Here is a 25,944-nt window from a genome sequence, read left to right on the forward strand (position 1 = left end):
TATTACTGCAGCTCAGCACATTTTATCAAACACAGCATGATTCCTGCAGCTATTAGAGCAACTTTGGTTCAGTGATTTGTTAAAACATTCAGTGTATTATCAAAGAACTCCCATAATATGATGATTTGTAAAGTTGTACACCACATCCCATTATACTAGGAGGTCTAATTATGTGCATAATCCAAGAATGATCATTGTACAACAGAATTACCTTGTGTACAATCAGAACAGAGAAGACATGATTCTAGAAAAAATAAAACATTTAATGTCGGCCATTTTATTAGTAGTCAGATTTACACCTAAATATTTATGCAATTACACAATCAGCAAATCATGTGGCAACAATACAATGCATAAAATCATGCAGACGCTGATGAACAGCTTCTGTGATCTGATCAAGCATCAGAACAGGGGATTATGTGATCTGAGTAACTATGACCATTGCATGGTTGTTTGTACAAGTCAGTATTGAAACACTTTCACTTGCAGAATTTTCTTTTAAACATTTTAAACTGTCTTTGGAGTTTACACAAAATGTTTAAAAGAAAATTCTGCAAGTGAAATTGCCTTGGTGAGGAGAAAGGTCACAGGAGAATTGCTGGACTTGTACTAGCTGACAGAAAGGCTACTGTTACTCAAATATGCAGTGTTTACAGCTATGCTGAGCACAGCAAAAATGTCAGACCTTCAAATATCAAAACCACATTGCTCATATCGTCTTGGTCTGGTCTGAAGTTAACTCTAGCGCAGTTCAATTGCAAAGAGCTCTGAAATGACCCAAATGAAGTTAGCAAACCATGTTGTGTATTATTATAGGTTATAAGCAGCCCTATTTGTATAGGTGCAAGCTGCTAAACAGAACTGTGTGGCAGATCTGGATATCTTTTAAATAATCTAGTATATAAACACTAGATGAAACATGAAATGTTTACAATTTTATAATGATATAATTATCTAAAAATGTATTAGTGCCAGCTTAAGTGTTTTCCATGCTCAATGTTTGATTTCTATGTATGCTTGGCAAAAGTTTGTTTTAACTTTCATATATATTCGACAAATCTATGCACTAAGCGAGGATGATACGTTCCTCAACCAAGGTTTTTATTTGATTTGGTTCATTTGCATATAAATGTAAAACCAAACCAAATAGCACATAGACTAATAAATGTGGAAGTGCATTTATTTTTCGAAACTCATCTTAATTAATACATATGGTCCAGGCCAAAATATTCAATTTAGATTTAGGCATATAAACACTTAAACACAACATATTACTCTACTGACACTCAAACAATCAGACTGTAGAATGTAGCCAATTGTTGGAAAAGCTTGAATCATAGGGATCTAATTTTGTGTTTAGACTTGTGTTAAGTAAAATCTGTAACCTACACAGCTTCAAAAAGCCTGGCATTCATGTTTATAAATAAAGGAACATCATATTCATGTAAATATGTTGATGCAAATCCTTTCATTTGCAAATACTGCTTTCATACTCAATTTTGTTTTGTGACTGTAACAAGTTTCATGGTGTTTTAGGTGTGAATCATAGAGGCTTTCAATTCAAGGAATTATTTTTTTACCTATCGGTAGTGCTAAATTGATGATGCTCCACATATGGAAACAGATACATAGATTTATTTTCAAGATTAAACCACACCTCCAGCGTTCTTCTGTGAAAATAAAACATTTAAAATTACTCCAACCACTGAAACCTTTAAATCCAATCCGTATAAAACCAAAGCAATTGGTTAAAATATCAATTAACATTGCCAACAAGCATCTGTTTAATAAAAATAAAGATGTTTTGTAACATTATGCCAGTAGATAAGACACAGTCAGGAATAAGACACAATCCTATTTTCCATGTGAGCTGCTATGTTTAGAAAGTTTACAGAAAAAGCAGAATCTTGCAGTGTACCTTTAAAACATACTTTTGCATTAGCCTTTAAAAATGAGCACTATTATGATTACTATGGCACTGTGGTTGCCATAGGGCTCCTCTCTGCCCGCATGTCTTTGTAGCCTCATTAAAAAATCAACACTGAAAAATGGAAACTAATTAACGGACTATCAGTCATTTCAAAAAAGAAAAAAAATGAATAAGCATAGGACTATAATCAGACTGACAGACTAAATATGATAATGGTCAACATGACCAGGATTAGCATTAGTACTGTTAACAGTCATATTTGGACATGGATCTATATTTAAAATAAAACTCACTTGACAATGTCTATTAACAGGATGTAGCACATTTTGTTGGTGATGTCAGTCAACCCACTTGTCAGTATCTTGGTTTAACCCTATTTAAAAATGAGCAGTCTCATTGAGTAGCGACTCAAGATAATAAGAACGATGCATAAGAACAGGTGGGGCAAAGCTTAACCATAGATAAATTATAAACATTCAACCAATGTTCATTAACTACATAACAATCTAACCTTTGAATTCTGAACAGAAAGTTCAGAAAAAACAAATCTTACAAATCTCACTGCACGGACTTGCCTCCTGCCTAAAGTTGGACCGTGATAATGTTTGATGTATCTGAGTTGGCGTACGATGTATGCATATACATTTTCCGCCAAATTGGACCTGACACCCTTGACCCAACGCTGACTGTAAAAAAACTATTACAAGATTGTCAGGATGACTCACAGCAACTCGGGTATATTCTAAATATTTTTTCTCCCAAGACACAAATTAGTTTGTTGTAGTGATTAGGAAAAAAACAACGTTTTTAACAGACAGCTAGGCAACTACTGTAATATCAAACTGATGTAAAAATACAGTTTAGAGTGTACCTAACATGCAATCATTAATGTAGATGAGCAAAACTAAAACGCATCCGCCCCTGCACCGTAGCAGTAAGGCTGCTGCTGGTGATAATAAAAATGATGGCAGCATGCAGAAATACCATCCACACTCTGTCAAGGTACTGCTGTGATATTTCAGTGCTTAATCCGGAAGGAACAATCCAATCCACTTGGCAGCGTGCAGTGTGTGAGCGTGATAAGCCGTTGGCCATTTAAAAGACATACACTGCAGAAGGAAGCACTCTGAAACTAGCTTTAGGCTTCGGGGTATTAGTGGACCAACACAGACAATATTTCACACAACCCGTCTAAGCAACTCGCTCTAATCCGAATAGAAAGTGCATGCATGAGAAACGATTCAAGGGAGACAAGAACAAGAGAAAAATGTAGCGAATGTTGTTTCCTGCATCACTCAGCTATATTGTGCATGCTATTAAAATTCTGGGTGGGTTTAAATATTTGCTCTGACAGATGGCCTGGATCATTTTACTTTGCAGACTGACAGATTTAAGACTCAAATTGATTCAGCTAAGCAACTACCCATGACCAAATATGAACAACACTTACAATGACTGCTTAAATAGTTATTAGGCCATGAGCATGTTTTGTCTGTTTATCTCACTTCATGTTACCACTGAACATAGACAAATCTGTTTGATTTTGGGGTTAAAAAAAAAAAACCTTTTCTGTAAGTTCAATTTTACACATTCAGCTATCATAATTGCTTTTTTTCTTAAACAAGGCTTCATCTCACAAATCAGACCAAATAAAATGTAAAATATGTAAGTTTTTTAAATGCCTTAAGTCAGAAAAAGAGCTAATCTCTGGTTTATTGAGCTGCTTTACACAAAAATTAATTAAATGCGTATGCTTCAATGAACCTCAAACATTAAATCTGCAAAAAAAAGTTGTACTGATACATGGTTAGAAAAATAAAGTTGATTAACGACTTATACAATATGATAAGTGCTAAAGTGTATACCTCGTCACTACTGATTGTTCCTAAAATACTTTCTGGATCGACAATGAGCTAACTAGAATAAAGTAGTTGATCAATACAGATAGTGCCTGACTTACAATGGAGATGATGACACAGTAACTTAAAAATATCTTAAGTTGAGACATGGCCTAGCCTATCCAGTAATCTTAAAGAGTGGTGATCAGTATAGGGGAGTATACTGCAATTTGGTAATAATTTAACAAATTACAGTACATAATTTAGCAAAGCAAAGTAATGTACAGTACCATAATGTATAAACTATACATTATATAAGTATGTGGCAGTGAATGGGTAGACGAGCGCAGGCTCCCGAATGGTTGGTGGAGCCGGATGCATGTTTCAATGTCAGGCTGGGCCAATAAAAAGGAGAACGTCAAGAGCTAAAATTGAGCTTTGAAACTCCCGAAAACACAGAAAATAAAATATTTTAACATAGACACTATTTATAACATAAAGACAACTGAACTCTGGTCAAACGCTGGTGAAAATACTGAAAAATACTTGTGAAAAATCTCACAAAATGGGTACATCCTGGCAGCATCCCAATGTATTGTATGGAAATTAAAATGGGCTGCAAAAAAATTTTTTTTTTTTTACAGTTCTTTCATATCACTGTCATCATCGTAGGTTTGAAAAATCATTAATGGAACCATGGTAACTCTGGGACTACCTGTAATTTGAATAAATGAATGAATAAACTAACACGAAAATATGTTTCTGAATTTAGACAATGTGAGAATTTTTGGATCACATATACAAATGATGAAGAAAAGCAGCTCCTGGATTTAGCAATGGCTATGACCATGCTAGCCCTCTTTCACTTTTATTAGGATTTTGCATAATCAGTTTTAAGTTTGTAAAAAAAAAATTAGTTGAAAGTAGTGTTGAGCACAAGCTAGATTCTAAAAGACAATATGAAGTAGGCAAATATAGGCAAAAACATAGCAGGTAGGCAGGCAAAAATATTACACTTAATCCTGCACAGTAAGACAACAGCAAGTTTGGAAACTAAATATCTACCACATGCTTGTTCATCTGGCTAACTGCACATTATCAGTGAGAGTGAGAAAATGCTGATTATAGTGATATCCCAGCAAGTCCATATTCCATATGGCAGATATACAATTGTCATTCCCAATCATCCAGTTATGACCACTTTGTTCTGCAACCCCCATTTCATTCTAAACAAAGCATTCCAATCAGATTTGCAGCAAAGTTATTATGAGAATAATTTCAGTTTCTCTACTTCTTGATTGCAGGGTTGATTTTCACCTTAAGCATTGGCATTTCACCCTGTGTGCTGCTCTTTTAGCAACAAATGCCTCACATGATTGCACAGCATATGGGCAATAACAGAATAATGACACATTTGAACGTGCTGAATGGCCCATGGCAAAAGGGATTATTTGACTGAGATAACAGAGAAAGGCTATTCCCTTTCAGGAACTTGAGCTGCATCAGAATGCTTTGGGAACGCGACTGCGTTGTCCATGCTCTGGGTAATGAGTCTAATCAGTCAAAAGCCTGTCTTCAGGCTGTCACCGGTGGGGTGACGTCACGACCAGGGAGTATAAAGTGCACCTGGAGAGAAGACTGCTTCAGCTTCTGTTTTGTTCATGAAGCGCTCTGTGTGAAATGTAATGTTTGTCTGTCTGTTTTTTGTCTTCATTTAAGAAAACCAAGCACACCTTTCGACCGCGTGCTTCTCCCTGTAATCGCTTCATTTCGGGAAGGGATACACACAGCGTGTGTGTGGCTTGTTTGGGAGTGGAGAAGCCGCATAGGCATGCGAGAGCCGAAATCGCATGCACACGCTGCTCCCGGAGGGCGCCCTTTGAGGCAAACGCCCCCCACTCCTTGCGGTTCCGATCCCGCTCTCACTCTGGTTCTTGGGGTTCGCTTATGGATTTGGCAGAAGGTATTTAGACGGGTTTGTCCCTTTTTCATTCCTCAGCTTGGTCAGACTATCATTCGGCTTTAAAGCCATGCCTCTCGGCATTGTCTTCACCCCAGTCACAAGAGCGCGCAGCTCCGCCTCTCTTCCTCCGGGGGGGAGGGGGGGTGCACACTCTTACAAACCCAATAGCGAGGAGCTCCTGGAGGTTGTGACACGCACCGTATAGAAGCTTGATATAGCTTGGCCGGCCGGTAAGCATAAAGCCCCTCCTTCGGGCAAGCTCAATGAGTGTTTTTTGCTCCCGCATCATAGCCTCCATGTCGGGGCTTGTCTCGAAGTGTCCAGGTCCTGGTTGATATTTGCTCATTCAAAGCAGTTAGCAGTGTGGCATCAATATGTCGTTCTCGCTCACATAATGGAGCTGGGGTTTCGGCTGAATCCTTCACAGACAACCACCTATCTCGGCGTCATTTGGGATTTGGCGACTATGCGCGCGCAGTTTTCCACTGCCCGCATAGCGTCCATCCTCACGGCGATCAGGAAAGTCAGAGAAGGGCAGTCACTCACTGTCAAGCAGTTTCAGAGACTGCTAGGCACATGGCAGCAGCATCCAGTGTCATTCCACTTGGCCTCCTGTACGAGACCTCTTAAGTGGTGGCTCAGAGCCGGGGGGGTTCTCTCAGAGGGGGCAATCCCCTCTGCATTGATGAAGGTCACACGGCGATGCCTACGTGCCTTAGATGCGTGGAGAGATCCCGGGTTCCTACTCCAAGGCCCGGTGTTGAGAGTTCCCGGTCGTCGCATTGTGCTTACAACGGATGCGTCCCTCACGGGATGGGGAACGGTCATGAGTGGCCACTCTGCACAAGGTCTTTGGGACAGTGGTCCAAGCCCGGGAAGTGGCGCCTCCACCCCCAGGTGGTGGAGCGTTTTTTTTTTGGAGATTTCGGCAAAAGCCCTATGGTTCTCCCTATATCCACCAGCCACGTTTGGACTGGATGCTGTGGCGCAACAGTGGCCGAGGCTGTGTCTTGACGCCTTCCCCCCTGTTGTGCTGCTTCCGGGAGATTTGGAGAGATTTCGCCGGGACGGAGTCCATTTCCTCCTGGTAGCCCTGCGGGGGTTTTCCCACCGAGGTGGAAGAGACCTTTCTCCAATCCAGTGCTCCCTCCTTGAGGAGGTCATATGCCGCGAGATGGCATCTGTTCACTGCATGGATGCCCAGGTGGTTCAGTGCTGGAGTTTCTGCAGGAGCAGTTCACAAAAGGGTTGGCTCTGTCCGGGCATTGACTAGGCAGAGACCCATTTCTAATGCGTTTTCTCCGCAGCACCCAAAGGCTGAGGCCTCAGATGTGTCCCAGAGTGCCTGGTTGGGACCTGGCCGTAGTGTTGGAGGCTCTATCCGAGCCCCCCTTCGAGCCTCTGGCCGAGACTTTGTGGCGACACTTGTCGATCAAGACCGCTCTCTTGCTGGCCATCTGCTCTCTGAGGAGAGTAGGTGATTTACAAGCCCTCTCTGTGGCCCTCTCTTTCCTGGAGTTTACTCCAGGCATGACCAGTGCCTTCCTGCACCCTAGAGCGGTTTACATCCGCAAGGTGTCCTCGCTCATCCCTTGGCCTGTCAGGCTCCAGGCAGTCAACCCTCCACCGTACGAGTCCCTGAAGAAAGTCAGAAAAACTTTTAATCTGCTAGGCCTCTCAGAGGAGAGGCCTACCTGCTCATAAGCAGATGCTCAGCAGCTGGGTTATTGACACCATCACGTATTCTTATGGGTTCTCTGGTCTCCCCGTGCCATTTGGGGTCAGAGTTCACTCGACCCGGAGTGTGGCAGCCTCTAAGGCTTGGTTCTCTGGAGTGTCCCTCAAAGACATCTGTGACACTGCAGGGTGGTCCAACCCGCTCACCTTCACCAGGTTTTACAACCGTGGCCTCTGTGCAACTCCTGGCACCTCTGCCCTTTGACTCAGTTGTACTCATTCACACAAGTCAGTGACTGGTCAGTGTGGTGTTATTAGACTAGTTCCTGAAAGGAAACATCTCTAGGTTACGTACAGTGGGTACGGAAAGTATTCAGACCCCCTTAAATTTTTCACTCTTTTTTATTTTGCAACCATTTGCTAAAATCATTTAAGTTCATTTATTTTCCTCATTAATGTACACATAGCACCCTATATTGACAGAAAAACACAGAATTGTTGACACTGTTGCAGATTTATTAAAAAAGAAAAACTAAAATATCACATGGTCCTAAGTATTCAGACCCTTTGCTCAGTATTTAGTAGAAGCCCCCTTTTGATCTAATACAGCCAGGAGTCTTTTTGGGAAAGATGCAACAAGTCTTTCACACCTGGATTTGGGGATCCTCTGCCATTCCTCCTTGCAGGTCCTCTCCAGTTCTGTCAGGTTGGACGGTAAACGTTGGTGGACAGCTATTTTTAGGTCTCTCCAGAGATGCTCAATTGGGTTTAAGTCAGGGCTCTGGCTGGGCCATTCAAGAACAGTCACAGAGTTGTTGTGAAGCCACTCCATCGTTATTTTAGCTGTGTGCTTAGGGTCATTGTCTTGTTGGAAGGTAAACCTTCAGCCCAGTCTGAGGTCCAAAGCACTCTGGAGAAGGTTTTCGTCCAGGATATCCCTGTGCTTGGCCGCATTATCTTTCCCTTGATTGCAACCAGTCGTCCTGTCCCTGCAGCTGAAAAACACCCCTACAGCATGATGCTGCCACCACCATGCTTCATTGTTGAGACTGTACTGGACAGGTGATGAGAAGTGCCTGGTTTTCTCCACACATACCGCTTAGAATTAAGGCCAAAAAGTTCTATCTTGGTCTCATCAGACCAGAGAATCTTATTTCTCACCAGCTTGGAGAACTCCATGTGGGCTTTCATGTGTCTTACACTGAGGAGAGGCTTCCGTCGGGCCACTCTGCCATAAAGCCCAGACTGGTGGAGGGCTGCAGTGATGGTTGACTTTCTACAACTTTCTCCCATCTCCCGACTGCATCTCTGGAGCTCAGCCACAGTGATCTTTGGGTTCTTCTTTACCTCTCTCACCAAGGCTCTTCTCCCCCGATAGCTCAGTTTGGCCGGTCGGCCAGCTCTAGGAATGGTTCTGGTCGTCCCAAACGTCTTCCATTTGAGGATTATGGAGGCCACTGTGCTCTTAGGAACCTTAAGTGCAGCAAAATTTTTTTTGGAACCTTGGCCAGATCTGTGCCTTGCCACAATTCTGTCTCTGAGCTCTTCAGGCAGTTCCTTTGACCTTAATGATTTTCATTTGCTCTGACATGCATTGTGATCTGTAAGGTCTTATATAAACAGGTGTGTGGCTTTCCTAATCAAGTCCAATCAGTATAATCAAAAATTTCTGGACTCAAATGAAGGTGTAGAACCATCTCAAGGATGATCAGAAGAAATGGAGAGCACCTGAGTTAAATATATGAGTGTCACAGCAAAGGGTCTGAATACTTAGGACCATGTGATATTTCAGTTTTTCTTTTTTAATAAATCTGCAAAAAGGTCAACAATTCTGTGTTTTTCTGTCAGTATGGGGTGCTATGTGTACATTCATGAGGAAAATAAATGAACTTAAATGATTTTAGCAAATGGCTGCAATATAACAAAAAGTGAAAAATTTAAGGGGGTCTGAATACTTTCCGTACCCACTGTATGTAACCCTAGCTCCCTGAGGGAACAAGATGCTGCGTCTCTAGCCCCTTCAGCGGTTCCTTCACGGATACAGAAGCTGAAGCAGTCTTCTCTCCAGATGCACTTTATACTCCCTGGTCGTGACGTCACCCCGCCGGCGACAGCCTGTCTTCAATTTTGACTGATTAGACTCATCACTCAGAGCATGGACAACGCAGTCGAGTTCCCAAAGCATTACGACTCAGCATCTCTTTTTATCAGGGAACTAGGGTTACATATGTAACCTAGAGACGTTTTCTGAGCAAAATCTGTATCAGAAATGTTTCAGTCTGAACTTCCTGTCTCAGCAGTTTAACCAGGGTCACATGTCTAAATTACTTAGTGTTCTCTGGAACAAGCAAGATTATGATAAGTCGCTGCAGGCCTGCATTCAGCTCAGAAATACACAAAACAAAAACGCAGTAGTGCTAATTAGGTATAAAAATGTATGAAAGAAAACTGCCTCTCTCACCTGTGCAGTTCTGTAAACCGTAGCATACAAATTGCAGCCATTTGTGCTGGCTTCATAAAAGCAGATGAAATGAAACTTGGAAGTGCTTTAAGAATTTAAATGCTGACAGCAAAACAATCATTTCCATTATGCAGTAAAAATGTAGGGTAATTCCACCTGCAACCACTTAGTTGGTTTCAAGAGCTATTCTTCAATTAATTCATAACTCTGTGTTATTTACACATACTTGAAAGCTACAGCTTATTACATTTTTCCACTTCACAAATGTCATTCAGCTATCTATAATTGTTTAGTCAGTAACTGTAATAAAGCTTATAAGACATACTGTATATGCAATTAAATAAATTTGAGACGTAAAACCTCAGTACATGAAACCTGAACAACAACACATGACATATTATACCTTGTAATTATTTATTTTTGAAAATCTAGCAAAAATGGAGAAACTATTTGTGAAAAATCTAAGTGCAAAAAATATAAAGTTTTATCAGTTTGCTGTTCTGAAACATTTAGGTGTGTGTGTTAACAAGATGCCATGAAGGAAAGATATCAGCAATGACCTTAATTACCTTGTTGCTGCCTATCAATCTAAAAAGGGTCATCAGAATCAGAAATCAGAATAAGTAATAGCTTTATCACCAAGTATGCTTACACACACAAGGAATTTGACTGGAGTTTCCAGTGCAGGAGAAGTACAGACATAGAGTAACAGAATAGTAAACCAGACAGTTAAATAATGCAGTATATACAGGGTAAAAAAGACAATTACAAACATCAAAAAAGCAGAAAGAAATATTAATCATTCTACATTTTACAGAAGTGTACAACATTCAAGATAGCTGCCAGTCTTTCCAGGAGGTGATGTCCCACAAATTTACCCCAGGGTCTGACAATGCAATGCTCAAAGAAATTGCAAAAAGCCCAAATTATCCAGAATTTAATGAACTACAGGCCTCAGTTAGTATGTAAAATTTAAAAATCCATAACAGTTCAATTAGAAAAATACTGAACAAATGGGGTTTTGGATGGACTGCCCATAAAAAGCCTCTACTTTTTAAAAGGAACATGGCAGCAAGGTTTTCAAAGTTGCATCTTTACAAAACCACAAGACGACTGAATAGACAAGACAAACGTAGAAATGTTTGGCCATAATGCACAGAGACAAACTTGGCGAAACCAAAACACCCGATACCAACTGTAAAGGCAAGATAATTTGGTTTTGTTTTGGAGCCACAGAATCTTGCCAACTTGCAGGCCTTAATTAGACCATGAACCCCTCTGTATACCTAAGTATTCTAGACTCAAATGTGAAGCCATCGACAACTAAAGCTTGGCCGAAATTGGGTCATGCAACAGGACAAAGATTCAATTTACTGCTGCTAAAGGTGGTTTTACAAACTACTGACTTATGAAGTTTTTTTTCGTTACATAGTTAAATAATAAATAATGTCTTGTACATTTGAGGTTGTATTTACCCTATTTAAAAAAACTTATTTTAAGGCTGATCAGTTGGGCAGATTTTTGGCCTTTTATTCATTAATTAAGGCGATTATTAGGCAGGTGCATCTGACACACCACACCGTGCACAAGAGCAATAATGACAAGTTTCACGTGGTCCTGATCGTGACAGACTTTAACCCCATCTAGCTGGTTTAAAATAAACCAGGATAGAAGCAAAGCTACCTACAATTACATAAATTGTGTGAACAAATGCAACAGAGTTCTTTCCAAAAAATGTATATTAATAGTTTATTATTAGATAGTGTTGATAGTTTTCTATTAAATAATACAATTAAAAGTAAATGAACAGAAGAGAAATCCAAATAAAATCAATTGCCTGCAAAAACAGCCTCAATTCTTGCACAAATGCACACAGTTTTTGAAGGAAATCACCTGGAATGGTTTTCCAACAATCTTAAAAAGGTCCCAGAGATATTGAGTGCTTGTTTGTTGGTCCATCATGCTCTGGTCCAACTCATACCCAATTATCTCAAGTGGATTTAGATCGGATGATTGTGGAGGCCAGGTCATACAATGCAGCACTCCATCACACTCCTTTTTGCACAAATAGCTTTGTAACAGATCTCACTGGTTCCGGTTGGAAAAAGATGACAGGCAATGGTTCACCAGGCAGAGCTTTCTTTTTTATTGTGTCATTGTCTTGTTGGAAAACAAATTATGGTCCCACTAAGTGTAAACAAGATGGGATGGCACGTCGCTGTAAAATACTGTGGGAGCATTGCTAGTTAAGTGCATCCTCAATTTTGACTAAATCTTCAATAGTGTCACTAGCAAAGCACCCCAAACCATCACACCTCCTCCATGCTTCAGAGTGGGAGCAACACATTCAAGAATATACAATATAATAATAATTTAAGAATAATGTATTGACACACTAACCTTAATTTGTTGGAGTTTTGCTTAGTAATGATTTAGGGTGCAGCAGTAAAACTACACTATGCCCTTAGCAGTGGACTGGGTTGGCCTTTACGTTCGGCAGCTGCATAACAGATACAGATTAGACAGGGCTTGTACATTCGAGTCAGTGATCCAAAGCAATAATGATGCACAATGAATCTGGATGACAGATACAAGCGGTCCTGCAGAGACTGATCTTTTAGTTTTGTTTTTTTTAGTAGCCTAGTCACAATACAGCAATTTTTTTTGAAAGAAGATTATCAATATCACAATGAATAAAATTTCTGAAATGTTTTTTGTATTGGACTATTATTTTTTAACCCATTTGAAAATTTATAAAAATAAAGTAACTCTGTTTTAGGCAATACAGCTAAGATTCTAAGAAAAATATATGATCGACTTGAGTACTTGAGACTAGAGTATCAAGACAAATCAAAAAAGTCAGCTCCTACACAAAAAGGATATTCGGATTTATCACTGGGTGTAGAAGTTGCTAAGTAGTGAATTGATCAAATTAACAATTTGTATTCACAGCTTGCTAAATATTTGATAATAGTGCAACCGACAACATAATATTTAATTATATTGTCCTTTTCCTTTTGCTAAAGCAATTTATCAGTGAGATACGCCCTCCATCTTTACTTAAACATACTTTGCCAAAGCAATGAAATGAGCTCTTCCTCTCACCTTTAAAGGTGCCAGACTGACACGACTCGTGTTTTATTTTGTGTTAATTTTCTATTTCTTTTGCTTTGCATCCTACAACACAAATGCTTTATATTATTGTTGAAGTCTTTCCTAAAATGGATGATTTATTCATGTATTTACGATATTACTATTACTATAAACATACATTATATAGTGTATATTGGTTTACATCAGACTGACACATACTGATAGCATTCATTGCAATCAACTGAAATTTCATGGTAAAAGTTACCGGACAGTTATTCATACCCAATTCTTGAGAGGCAGACGCTCTATAAATGAATAAGGCCAGAACAACTCCACCTCTGCTTGTGGAGGTATACCACAAGCAGACAACCTACTTGACCAATAGCAATGTAAAACTTTTTACCTGCACAACAATAGTCATATGCAACTTCTTCACTGAAACTTGAAACGTGGAAACTGCTGTTCAGTTGTATTTATTTACACAATCAACCACCACTGTGGGACTATACCTTGCATGCTAAATGCATACACACAACCCCATATTTTGCAATTACAAGATATATAAACACCATATACCACAAACACCAGTAATATATTAAATTCATTATAACAAACAAAATATAGTAATTTATTTTATTTAAAAGATTTAATCTTTTAAAGACCTTGTTAAAAAAAATAATTTTTATAATCTTCAGGATTTCTACATACAAGACCTGTGCTAAATCAGCCCATTCAATTTTAGAGGTGTGTTGGTATTTTATATATATATATATATATATATATATATATATATATATATATATATATATATATATATATATATATATATATAAGCAGCTGTATGAATATACACAAAATAGTCAGCAAGAATATTAGCACTTTTCTCTTTTTCTATAAAGATCCCTGATGTTTCATTAACACCTGAAGGTGTGAAAATAGTTAACGTTGCTGAACTACAGTGTGAAATTTGCTAGCGAAGAGCTGTCTTTCAGACAAGTACTGAGCTACTACATCAATAATATCTGTTGTTGATTTGTGTTAAATCCTATTTTTCTTAATCTATCGGTGGTCACTTTGTTTTAAAAATTACATAACAATTCTAACACAAAATCTAACACAATTTTTACCTTTACTACTCTTTCAACAAAACTAGATTGACAAAGTAACTATATAAGTCACATTCTACAGAAAAAAACTCAAACTATTGATTAAGAATTAAGCAGAATTAACTAAAGCATAAAAACTTTAAGTCAAATAAATCACATTTGTGTGGTGTGATTTCCATAGATCTTTCTCTCAAAATAAGGAGACCAGCATTTTTATAACAAAGGAAAGTCACTGGAACAAAAACCCAGACAAATTGGAGCAGAGAGCAGAAGGATCATCAGATTTCTGGAAAACAATCTGACATAAAAAAAAAAATACTGTTATTCAGGTAGGAATGGAAGAATAGATGAATCTCTCAGTGTGAACTCTGTCAATACCAAGAAAACCAAGGGAATCCGATAATCAGGAGTCCAAGAGAATATAATTGACACTGATAATTATGTGTTCCGAATAATTTATACTAAATAAGGCAGATACTTTGTCTTCTGTAATTGAATTCAGGGTGCATGAAATGCAGTTTGAAAAATTTTGTGGCTTTACATGCATTTAAAGAAGCATGTGTTAGACTTCACCCTGCCAGATAAGTGCTTACTGTGTAACAAGGGAGCGACTGTGAATGACTTATGACTAAATTCAAAGCAAATCAAGTGAAACAGAGACTTTTAAGTGATCTTCAGTTGTGCACAACTCCGCCTAAATTGACTTACAGAATTATTATGAGGAGCAATCAAACCCATTAAAAAATAAACGCCTCCTTTAGACCTAAATACCTAAAGAAACTGACTAAGCCAATTACAAACATCCCCCAAGTATCCAGCTAAGCTCATACTTGCCTAGAAATGACATACACAATATATTTCAGTCAGTAGTTAAGCTTCCTCACAGTACTAAAACAGTGCTGGTTAAATTAGCCGGCTAATGGCATCTTATCAGCGTTCATTTTCTTTGCAGTTTTTGTTTTCTAGAAAATTGCCTCTTGTGAACAAATCTTTTCTGATTTAGACTTTATCTGATAGTGATATCAGTTTGGTCTTATTACTGACAACAGTCTTTTGTTTAAAGCTCACTGATACAATAACTAGTAAAACTTTTAGAAACAGAATAATTGCTATATTAAAATATAAAATGTTAAATAATTGCAAAAAATCTCTGTTGTACAAGCAATACTGATAACTGAGAACAAAAGGACCCAACCACTATTCTCACCTATAGAACAACACCTTCATGTCTCAGACATACCTAGCTCACACTGCATAATCTGTCCCTAGGAAAAACACTGTGCTGTAGCTAGAGTGAAAATTTGCTCACGTAGCCGACAGCGAGACACACTCGCTCAGGGAGTATGTCACTAGAACTGGCGGACCAGTGGGAAGGTGATGATGAAGAGCAGGGGAATGAAGGCTTTTGGATTAACACGCATCTGTGAGTGTCAGTGGCCTGAATAAACATGGACACGGCCTGTCCAAAGCATCCAGCGCCAGCCATGCATGATGGCACAGCTGGCAGCACACACAGATGCAGTACCATTCTTAAATCTGGGCTCTTACATGACTTTTAAATCTAGACTGGAAGACAGTACAAGTACAAGTCAAACAAATCTAAGAGTTATATTGTTAAGTTTATGTTATACAGGTGTATATATAATAAACTTGCTAAAATAAGTGCTAGTTAGGAAAAATGAACATTTTTGGTATCAAATATATAATACACAGTGGTCTAATTAGATAAACCATAGAAAGGTAATCTCTTAAGTATGTTGAATTAATATACTAGCAGTTAAAATGTCAATGCAGCGGTTTTGCTTTAATATATAGGAAAATTATGAAATTATGAGTTTGTATTGAACCCATGACTGGGAAGGGTTAATGTGTCATACTGCAATATGTAGCAGCCAATGAAGTTCTAATTTGTAGACATTGGACATACAATGAAAAAACAGTAAATGCATGCATTACCATTCAACATTTTCTGATCATTCTGGACTAAGTAAACAAAATCAGGACTTATATTTATGTAAAAAAGAGAAAAAAAAAAGTACCCTGCTTAAATATTATTCCAATATAAGTAAAATGACCCCTTTACATTTACTGCTTGAGTAGAACTAAAAAAGTAATTGTATTTGACTGTACTTAGTATCAAAGTATAAAAGTAAAACATCTACAAGAACCATATTTGAATCATTTAATTAAATGTGTAATTCACCTGCATTTATTTTTTAAAAAGAGAGTTGTCTATCGTTGCAAGCACAAAGTGAGAGAACCCTTACTCAGTGGATGCTCTTACAAAAACTGTGGGGTTATGACAGTGGTCTCAAAACATGTATTGAACTCAATAATAATAAAAAAATAAATAAAAAAATACTCTGAGAAAGTACACTTAAAAAAACAAGTTTATGTACAGTAAAAAAAATGCAATACTTTGTTACCATTCACCACTGGTGATATGAAAGTAGATACTTTATTAAAAAGGTACAATCCTGATTTTTCCAATCACAATAAATAAATACTTTTGCACCACTACATAAACCATGCATATACTGTATATTAATGTGATATCAAGCTCCTAACTAAAATATATTTTATTTCTAGACAAGGATGTATTTAGCACATAATAACATGAACATATGACATTATGTACATAATATTTTCTAGCGATTCATATCTTTTCAATAATTTAGTTCCTTTACAATTTGCTAAAAGGTTTAAACCATTTCCAATCAACATATATTGTGCAATTTTTGGCATTTACAACATTCCATTTCCATTTGAGAGCTATAATGTTCATAGGCTGAATTGCATATAAAGTATAGTAACTGAACAGCAATGATTAAAAGATGAGATTTTGTTAATTAACAATCTCATTTTCCCCAAACATCCCATTTGCATGACAAATGTTTGTATGCAACAAAAATAGAAATGTAATTCTTCCAAGCCTTTCTGCATTATTGAGGTGAATAATGTAAATGTAGCATTTCACTGCATTGATGTGATACAGGTTAAAGAGATTTAGCATTGATTGGCCTCTATAACTCTGTGCTGCAATGAAAGACATATTGTTTTCGTTAAAAGGTATTCCAGTAGGACTGGACTGCAGCATCCAGAGTCTTTTCCAAATCGATTTTGGTGGCGTACTGTGAAGACCTTCGACCGTCCAGGATTTATTGGTTTCTGTGGAACTCAAATTGCCTGTGAGGTTTCTTAACAATTGGCAGGCAGGCAATCCTTTGACAAAATAGTCAAATAGCTTTCACAGGGAAAAGAAAATACAAATATAAATAATATATATATATTTATAAAAGATGTTATAGTAATAGCTTTCTTTTTTAAAGTACTGAAAGTTTGCAACATAAGGAAATTTATGCTTTTAAGAAAAGCAATTTTGATCAAAACCACCATTAAGAACAAACAATAGAAAAAGAAAAAAAAAAATTATATATATATATATATATATATATATATATATATATATATATATATATATATATATATATATATATATATATATATATATATAAATAAAAACATGCAGTGTAATCTACAATGTTTTTTGGATTTTCTTTTTTGTCAGTTGTGAGCAGAAGTTTTGCTAAGATTTATTAATATATGCTGATTATATATTCATACTTGCGAGATTCAAAAATAATATTTCTATTTCAAATTGTTAACTGGTCCTAATATTGTATTAAAAGAGATACATTCTGTAACTGATAAAAAAATTATAGTTGTATATTATAGGCAAATAGTTTAATCTATTTAATTTAATTACACCTGAGAAAAGGTGGATTATTAAATGAAATTTAACAATAATAAATTGTAGTTATATCATTTAAAGTTAAAGTTTGTTTTGCTTAACTTCCAGGTAAATTTTTTTGTTGCGTTTAATATAAAATGCTCCCATGCTTTGGATGACTTGGGACGCACACTTGTTCCTGCTGCCAGTTGACCCTGTACTCTCCGCCACTGTCGCGGCAGCTGTGTTATCTTGCATTCACGCTAAACGGAAACTTGAGCAGCCCAACTAATCGATAACGACATTTGTTATAATTAGTTGTTGCAGCTCTACATACAACACAAAACTTTGGCGTATTTGTATAAGATAATGTTTTAGTTGATGTTCAATGTTCTGAAAAGTTTTTTGTTCATGTCCATGTTCATCATTTACACAAAAAGTCACAAAACTGCTGTTACAAAACTCGGAAAATAGCCTGAGCCTGAAGTAGATTTGAGAGACAGATGACTCCCACAGAGTCTCAATATTTAACTAATTTTCAAGTAGGTGCTTCCAATAATTATATACCCCTTGAAAAACAAAAGCTTTTTACATTAGTATAATTTTACCCTCTTTTGTAACATATTAGAAACAAAGTCTTTTTCAGCACCCTTATAGATGATACGGAGACATGCCATAAACAAAAGTCCATAACAAACCCCGTCCTGTTGACTCTTTCTTGCTTGCTGCAAAACATTTGAAGTTGCTATTATAATGAAACCTGGTAAAAATGGTGCGTGGTCGCCCACCATGTTTCAGAGTTTCGATTGGGATGTTCTATTTACCCGGGCTAACAGTGGAACTTAAAAGCGTCCTTAAGCAACGTGGTGACAGTGTACTTAGAAACCCTCTGACGATCCTAATGTTATTTCGTCTCAACAGAGATTCAAGGTCCACTTGTTTTTCAATTGAGACAAACTCAGCTGTTAAGTGTGCGAGCTTGTTCTTAAGCTCAGCTATATCTTCAGTACAGACAGAGTGATCCCCCCATTTCCCGCACTGTACCTTTATATATTTGAAACAAACTGAGTTTTTAATTAAACATATACATATTCCTCTTACATTACCAGTTGTATTTCAACATTATTTATTTTAATTTGACCTTCCATTAAATCATTATTTGATTTAATAATAAAAAAAAATGGCTTCATCTACCTCAACCCCCCCCCCCCCCCCCAAAAAAAAAAAAAAAAAAAAAAAAAAAAAAAAAAAGCAGCACTGAACCACTTTTAGTAACACAATAAATTGCTCAGTTTCTTCAGGCAATGAAGCAATGCAACATCTTATTAAGTTTGGGCGCTTCATTCTAGATCTAATTACATGCTCTTGTACCCTCAGACCTTTTTGACTTCAGTTTAGATAATGAACATTGCAAAAGTTTATAGTTCTGCTATCCAACCTAAGGCTTTTAGTTTGCTGGATTCGACCAACCTGATGTTAGTGACTATTTACAGAAGCTGGATGTTTATTAAAACAGACTGAATTGACAAGAACATGATTTAAATGACCATAAAAGGCAATATGTAATAAACAACATTTCCATATTGTAATTAGAGTTAACTGATTTAGGGGTGTGACCCATTATAGGGGTTTAACGGTACACAAAATTCACGGTTCAAAATGTAACCTTGGTTTGATAAAAATTGAAGTATAAATTATACTTTTTAACTCAAGATAAAGTAAAGACATGTACGTAAGTAAAAAGTAGCCATTACTACTACCTGTTTTAGTGTCATGCTAAAAACTGGACCTCACGTCATATTAATATAGTAATACAAAATAATTAAAAATTGTGTTATTTAATGAAATGTATACAGGCTGAACGTGTAGCCCCATACTTCTTGTTGCCTTCTGCCTTACTTGTTGTGGTAGACTGAAAAAGCCGTGCAATTACAAGAAATAGGTTCATGGGCTGAAAACAGCATGCAATGAGAAGAAAAATATTGATCATGTCACCAAATAGATTAAAACTAATGTAAGAAGCCTGATTTGAAAATATTAGAAGTAGAAAGTTTGTGTAAACAATATAATGAGTGAAAGTAAAAGGTTGTTAAAAGAATAAAGTGAAGTAAAGTACTGATACCAGAAAAATAGACTCAAGTACAGTAATGGAGGGTTTGTACTTCATTACTTCCTTTCTCTAATGATAGCACACAGGTATTAAAGACTTCCTATAAGCTCAGACCTGTCTGGACATTTTCCTCTGATCTCTGCTATGAACTAGCCTACAGACCCTCCATACACAGAGTTTTTGTTGTTGTTTGCATCATTATATATAAACTCTAGATTGCTGTACATGGCCGCAGGAAGTGGGGGTGCTGGGGGTGCTGCAGCACCCCCTATTGGCGAGAGAGAGATTTTTAAAAAAATGTAGGCCTATTAAAAATATTTTGCACAATTTATAAATTCCTTATGAATATTTTAGGAAATGATTTTGACACACGTAGGCTATTAAGTGTATTTTGGATTTTAATTTAATTATTTTGATTATTTTAATTATATTGATTTTTCAAGATCATTTGTAAAGCGCGTTTCACACGCTGGCAGCGCGCAAACATAGCCTAAATGCCTTGCCCTTGTGGAAGATAAAATTAGCTCTTCGTACCTTTTACAACAACATGAAGATATCAGAAAAAGGGACCGGTGGTCTCTTTCCTGCTCGTGTTCCACATCCCTCTCAAAGCGCAGAGCGGTAGGCTATAACGCGTCTTTGTGTGGAAATCTAAAACTGTTTTGGTTTTTTTTTTTTTTTTTTTTTTTTTTTTAATGGATTCAACTTTATTATATTATGTAAGTTACCAGTATTTACTGATATTTATTTCAATGCTTTACAGGATTTAGTGTGTTGTTTCTTTGTTTTTTTTATTTTTATTATTATTTCAAAACAACCCCCCAACCACCGCAACACCGCCGGTATTTGGTCCACTACCACCGCAGTGGTAAAAAAAAAAAAAAAAGTGCCATCGTCACAGCCCTATGTTATTTTTTAAAATTTATTCTCAATTTAATCTCAGGAGATTTCTAAAATACTCTTACATTTTGCAACAAGTACACCATGTTTAAATTCACAGAGATCACACTTTTCCCCAATTTTAATGTTTAAGTATATAATAGCTGACGCTCTTGACCTGTATCTGTATGATCTTATGCATTGTGCTGCTGCCACATCTGCACAAATCAGCAGGAGTACCGGTGTTCCTATTGGAATGGATGGTGAAGTATATAATCATTACCTGTCACACAAGTCAAGACAGTGACTCTGAAAACTACACCCAGTACATCAACATTTGAAAAATAGAGGATGAAGAGTGTCATATAAAAGGATGTAAAAAGGCTTCTAATTTAACTACACTTCCAATTTAACTACACTTCCCATGTGAATGTTGATTATGAATGCTCCTGTCTTTACTTTTTCTTTCTTCCTCTGCACTCTTAACCCCACTTACAAGTGCCTGTGCTAAGCTGTAAAATTAAATTAGAGAGATTCTGATTCAAACTATTGTGAGTGTTCGATCTCTCCCCAAAATCTTATAAAGATGATAAAATTCTGATCCATCCTCACTGAGGCAAAGTTCCAAACAATGATTACGTTACCAACTGTTACTTTCCCCCTGATATTTATTTCTACCTAAAGCATATATAGCACTTGGTCTAAAGTGTCAGAGTAAGTGCTACCATAATCAGCTTACTGTTTTTGATAGCAGCACCAGTGGTGTGTGCTGTTTTTAGTCCAACAAAAAAAGATGGAGTGGAAAGAAAAGGCCATCAGAAAGACATTATCTGTCCGTATCCGTAAATTCAGTGCGGGAGCCGGGTATTGTCTCTCCATGACACCTTCTGTTACTGGAGTTGATGATGTGCTGTTGTGGATGGCAGTTTTAGTTATGTTGCTAAGGCTACCCATCACAGTTAAGGAGATAGATGGGCCAGGCCAGAAGAATATAAACACAGAGAGTATATTAAGCTGTAAAACAATGATGCCAGCAGCACTGGCACTTCTGTTTCTTATCTTTCACTTATCTTTTTTTTTAGAATAAACAGTAAGTGGTGCTCATGCATGAAGAGTCACAATTCAAGTCAGGGCACACAAATTACCTATTAGCCCTGCCAGGTTTCTATTCAGTTTTAAATAATAATTCTGATGTATTACAACTAATATTTAAAGCATGTTTAGAAAGTCACATTTTTGAATAAGTGCTATATAGAATAGAAATCTGATCTTCTTGTTTATGCTCTACAATCATTCCATGATTAAATCTGGGTAGTAAAGTGCTGCCCTTGACCTTAGACTTCACAGATTACAGCTCAGGAGGAAACAGATAAAAAACTAAGATAGCTCAGTTTCTGGCCCCTGTGCTTCTGATCTATCACATCTTAAAATAAATGGCTCTTGGAGGTTCAGAGGTTCAAAACCTTAAAATATGGGCTATTAGACCTGGGCTTCTTGTCTCATCAAAGCGGTTTTGCGAAAGAAAAAAAAGTGGTGAAAAAAAAACTAACACTTTACTGTCAATTTCAGACTTAAATATAAAAGACCACATACACATTAAATGAGCCATTCATTAAGTAATTATTATATAACACAAGATGGCACAAATCATCAATTTATTGGCCAGGCCACACTGGTACATATTCTATCCATCCTACTGAACCTACATATCTACTTGACAACTATAAATAAAAAATAAAAGCCAGAACATGTAATCATCTTGTCCCAGGGACCCTAAAAACTAAAACAAGAACAAATTTAATGTTTATATCATCCCTGCTGTTTATAACATGCACTGGATGGGTTAATGTTTGCATTTAATTCATACAGAATTCTGACATTTAAAGCAATTTATACTGTCCTCAGTGGGTGGTAGATCATTCAGCATGGTGGCACCTGAACTCTGAAAATCTCTCCAACGAGCAACATCCCCTCCATCATCTTGTAAATCACAGTTTGAAACTTTTTAAAGCTTTTTAGTATCTGCTGTTGTTTTGTGCCCTTAATAATACCCCTGTAGTCTTTTCCTTATACATTATGTCATACATTTCATTTTCCAAAAACTGTGTTTGTGTAATGCTTGTATAGTCTTTTTTGGGGTTTTTTTTTAGGGCTGGAGCAATCCCGATTGGATTGATGCGCCAATTTAAAAGGCAATGATCAAAATTTGTCAAAAAAAGAACAAACTGATGTGCAAAAAATTGGCAAATGTATAAAGTAATATGAAAAATAATAGGCATCATTGCAGATTTAGTGATATCAATTATCGCATTATTAGCTTTAAAATCAAAATCATATTCTATTATATAAAAACCTTGGGGATTGTTCATTTGTCTATTTATTGAAACCTATTGCTTTTTGTCTATTTCACAGTTTACATGTTGCTTTTATATTGTATTTGAAAATATATTATCTGTGGTGTCCAGAAAAATCTGTCAGATTGAACTTGGCTTACCTGCTAGGTGCTTTTCATTTACTGCTGGTATAAACACAGCAGGTATGGATCAAACAACTGGCCTGAGAAAGAATGGGGAAGATGAGCTCAGGCCAAAGAATATGGTCTCAAGCTGCTTCCAAGTGAGCCCTAGGACATTTTAATCAACCAAACACACTGTGCATTAGGTGTATGAATGACATTAAAGGGTCGAAACTGACCTGCTAGGCACAAATCTTTGTGTGCTTACAAAAAGCTATTTCTACTTGAGCTTGTGGTTCCAGACAAACTGACTGACTGACTTTCTTTCGGCTTCTCCAGACAAACTAATAGGTGAAAAATCACTGATAATATTGGTCCTTATATATTATAAATTGTGTGAACCTCTGATTACCTAAACCTCTGCACTCATTTAAATCATACTGTATTCAGTATTACAGTGAACTAGAGTTGAAGTTGGAAAAAAGCTGCCCTTTAGAACACTCTTCACAATACATTCACGGACCACTGTTAATGCAGGCCCAGGCAGGCTAAACCACTGAACCACAAAATGCATCCATGCAAATGGCCCTAAGTCAACTGTTACTCCATAAACCTGAATTTACAGACTGGCATGTGTCTGGAGACGCTGTAATATCAGCATCACCAGTCTCATCTGGCCATGTCTAACAAAAAGCACTATGTGTTAATCATACTGAGAGATGGGTGCTTTTATAAGTATTCAGCACACCACCACTTAACTACAGGAGACAAAACCTTGACCTGCAGGAGCTGATAATTACTTAAATGGAGCTGGAGGAAGCTCTACATAAAAGCATGTGTTGATTCTTGCTGTACAAAGTACTGGCTTGATAGAAGGCAGAAAATAAGACGTATATAATTCTGCTGCTGTAGTGCGTAATCTAATCACTACTAAGAACAGAAAACATCCCTGAACATACCTGTGAACATGTCACTTGTTTCAGTTTTACATCAACATCATTTTAATTAGTGTATATCAACAAAAAATAACTTATTAATAAGTAAAACCTTGTTAGAATATGTGATTTTGAGTTACTTATGATATATATATATATATATACACATACACACATACACACTGTATATATAGGAGGGGGGAAAAAGCGATCGTCATCCTCCTGTTACAAACTGAAGACCAAGAAAAAAATAAACATGTCTTCCAACAACATGACAGACTAAAGAACACCATATATTCCCAAAAACGTACCGACAGAACAAAAAGCAGAAATGAATGTAAAATCATAGTTATTTAAAGAATACAAACTAAGAACCGCCTAATTTAATGACTTTTGTAAGCCAATGTTATAATTAACCTTAACATAATTATGAAGTCAATCAAAGTAAATTATGAAGTTTGTACTTCACAATGTATGTTTGGTTCACTTCATGCAACTAATTTCAATTCAGGGTTAAATGGCTTTCTAACTTCAATCAAGCCTCATTATAATTCAGTTGATATATATATATATATATATATATATATATATATATATATATATATATATATATATATATATATATATATATAAAATGTGTGTAGAAATGTAAAATGCAAATAACCCAATATGCTCAAGCAGTCTGACAGTGATTTGGAGCTGATGGCTTTTGGGACTAATTTTTCCACATAAGGAGTTTACTCAGTCTTAGGAAAAATAATGTCCCTCCTTGGATTAAGAACCCTATAAATATTCATATTATAACGTCTGTCATGTCTTCATTACCGGCCTGTACAAATTCCGGAGACACTCATCAGTATCCTCCAGAGCACTTTTGGTGTTCTGTGATTATTATTCCAAGTTGCAAATTAAGTGTAATCGGAGATGAAAGCTGAAGAGGTGTTTGTGAGTAAGGGTTGGTGTGTGTGCGTAGGTGTCTGTGTGTGTGCACGCAAGGCTCATATTATCAATGATTGAGAATAATGCTTTATATTGCTGACCTCTCCACCTGCTGTGTATAACGACTTATCATCTGGGGCATGATTTATGAACACTAATGTGACAGAAACCTGCAGCTCCTGGTGTTTATTGTTAAATCTGTAACGCCATGTTCATGACAACTTCAATAGTAGATACCCTTATAACATATATAACATCCTATTGACATTCTTGTAAAAAATTGCATTGGCTACAAATAAATGTTTTTGTTTTTTTGTGCCATGGTGTGTTATCTATTGTGCTAAAACAATAGTAAATTGTGGCCATAAAAAAATGCCGCTGTACATATTTATCAACAAGGCATTTTGACCTGCAGAACCACTGATCACTGGGTGTTTATCTTCACATTTTTCTGTGTAAAATCTAGAAACTGTTGTGCATGAAAGTCCTATGAGATAAGCTCAACCCTGTGAAGTCACTGATATCACATTTTCCCTCATTATGATTAATTAAAGTTCTGACATTAACTGAATCTCTGGGCCTGTATTTACATTTACTGCTGTGTAATGATGGTTGCTTAGATAATTTCATAAATTAGTGTGTACAGATGTTCATAATAAAGTGGCTTATGAGTGTAGTGTTTTGAAATAAAAGTGACTAAGGGTGATCAACTTTAAAAGGTGCAGATGCATGATGACTTTCACGAAAGTCACAAAAATGTTACGTGAACACCAAAGGCGATGGTTCAGTATAAACAATGTATATTTGTACGAATCTAGGCAACTAATG

General features: G+C 36.8%; 1 protein-coding gene and 1 long non-coding RNA gene across 4 annotated transcripts in view; both read right to left on the reverse strand.

Annotated features, from left to right (window-relative positions):
• Positions 1-25,944, reverse strand: part of LOC310722228 — a 439,622-nt gene that overhangs the window by 186,041 nt on the left and 227,637 nt on the right. The window lies entirely within an intron of this gene.
• grip2b (glutamate receptor interacting protein 2b) overlaps positions 1-25,944 on the reverse strand; it is a 189,593-nt gene that overhangs the window by 157,486 nt on the left and 6,163 nt on the right. The window lies entirely within an intron of this gene.

Source organism: Silurus aristotelis (assembly GCF_946808225.1).
Source record: "Silurus aristotelis genome assembly, chromosome: 28".
Classification (NCBI taxonomy): domain Eukaryota; kingdom Metazoa; phylum Chordata; class Actinopteri; order Siluriformes; family Siluridae; genus Silurus; species Silurus aristotelis.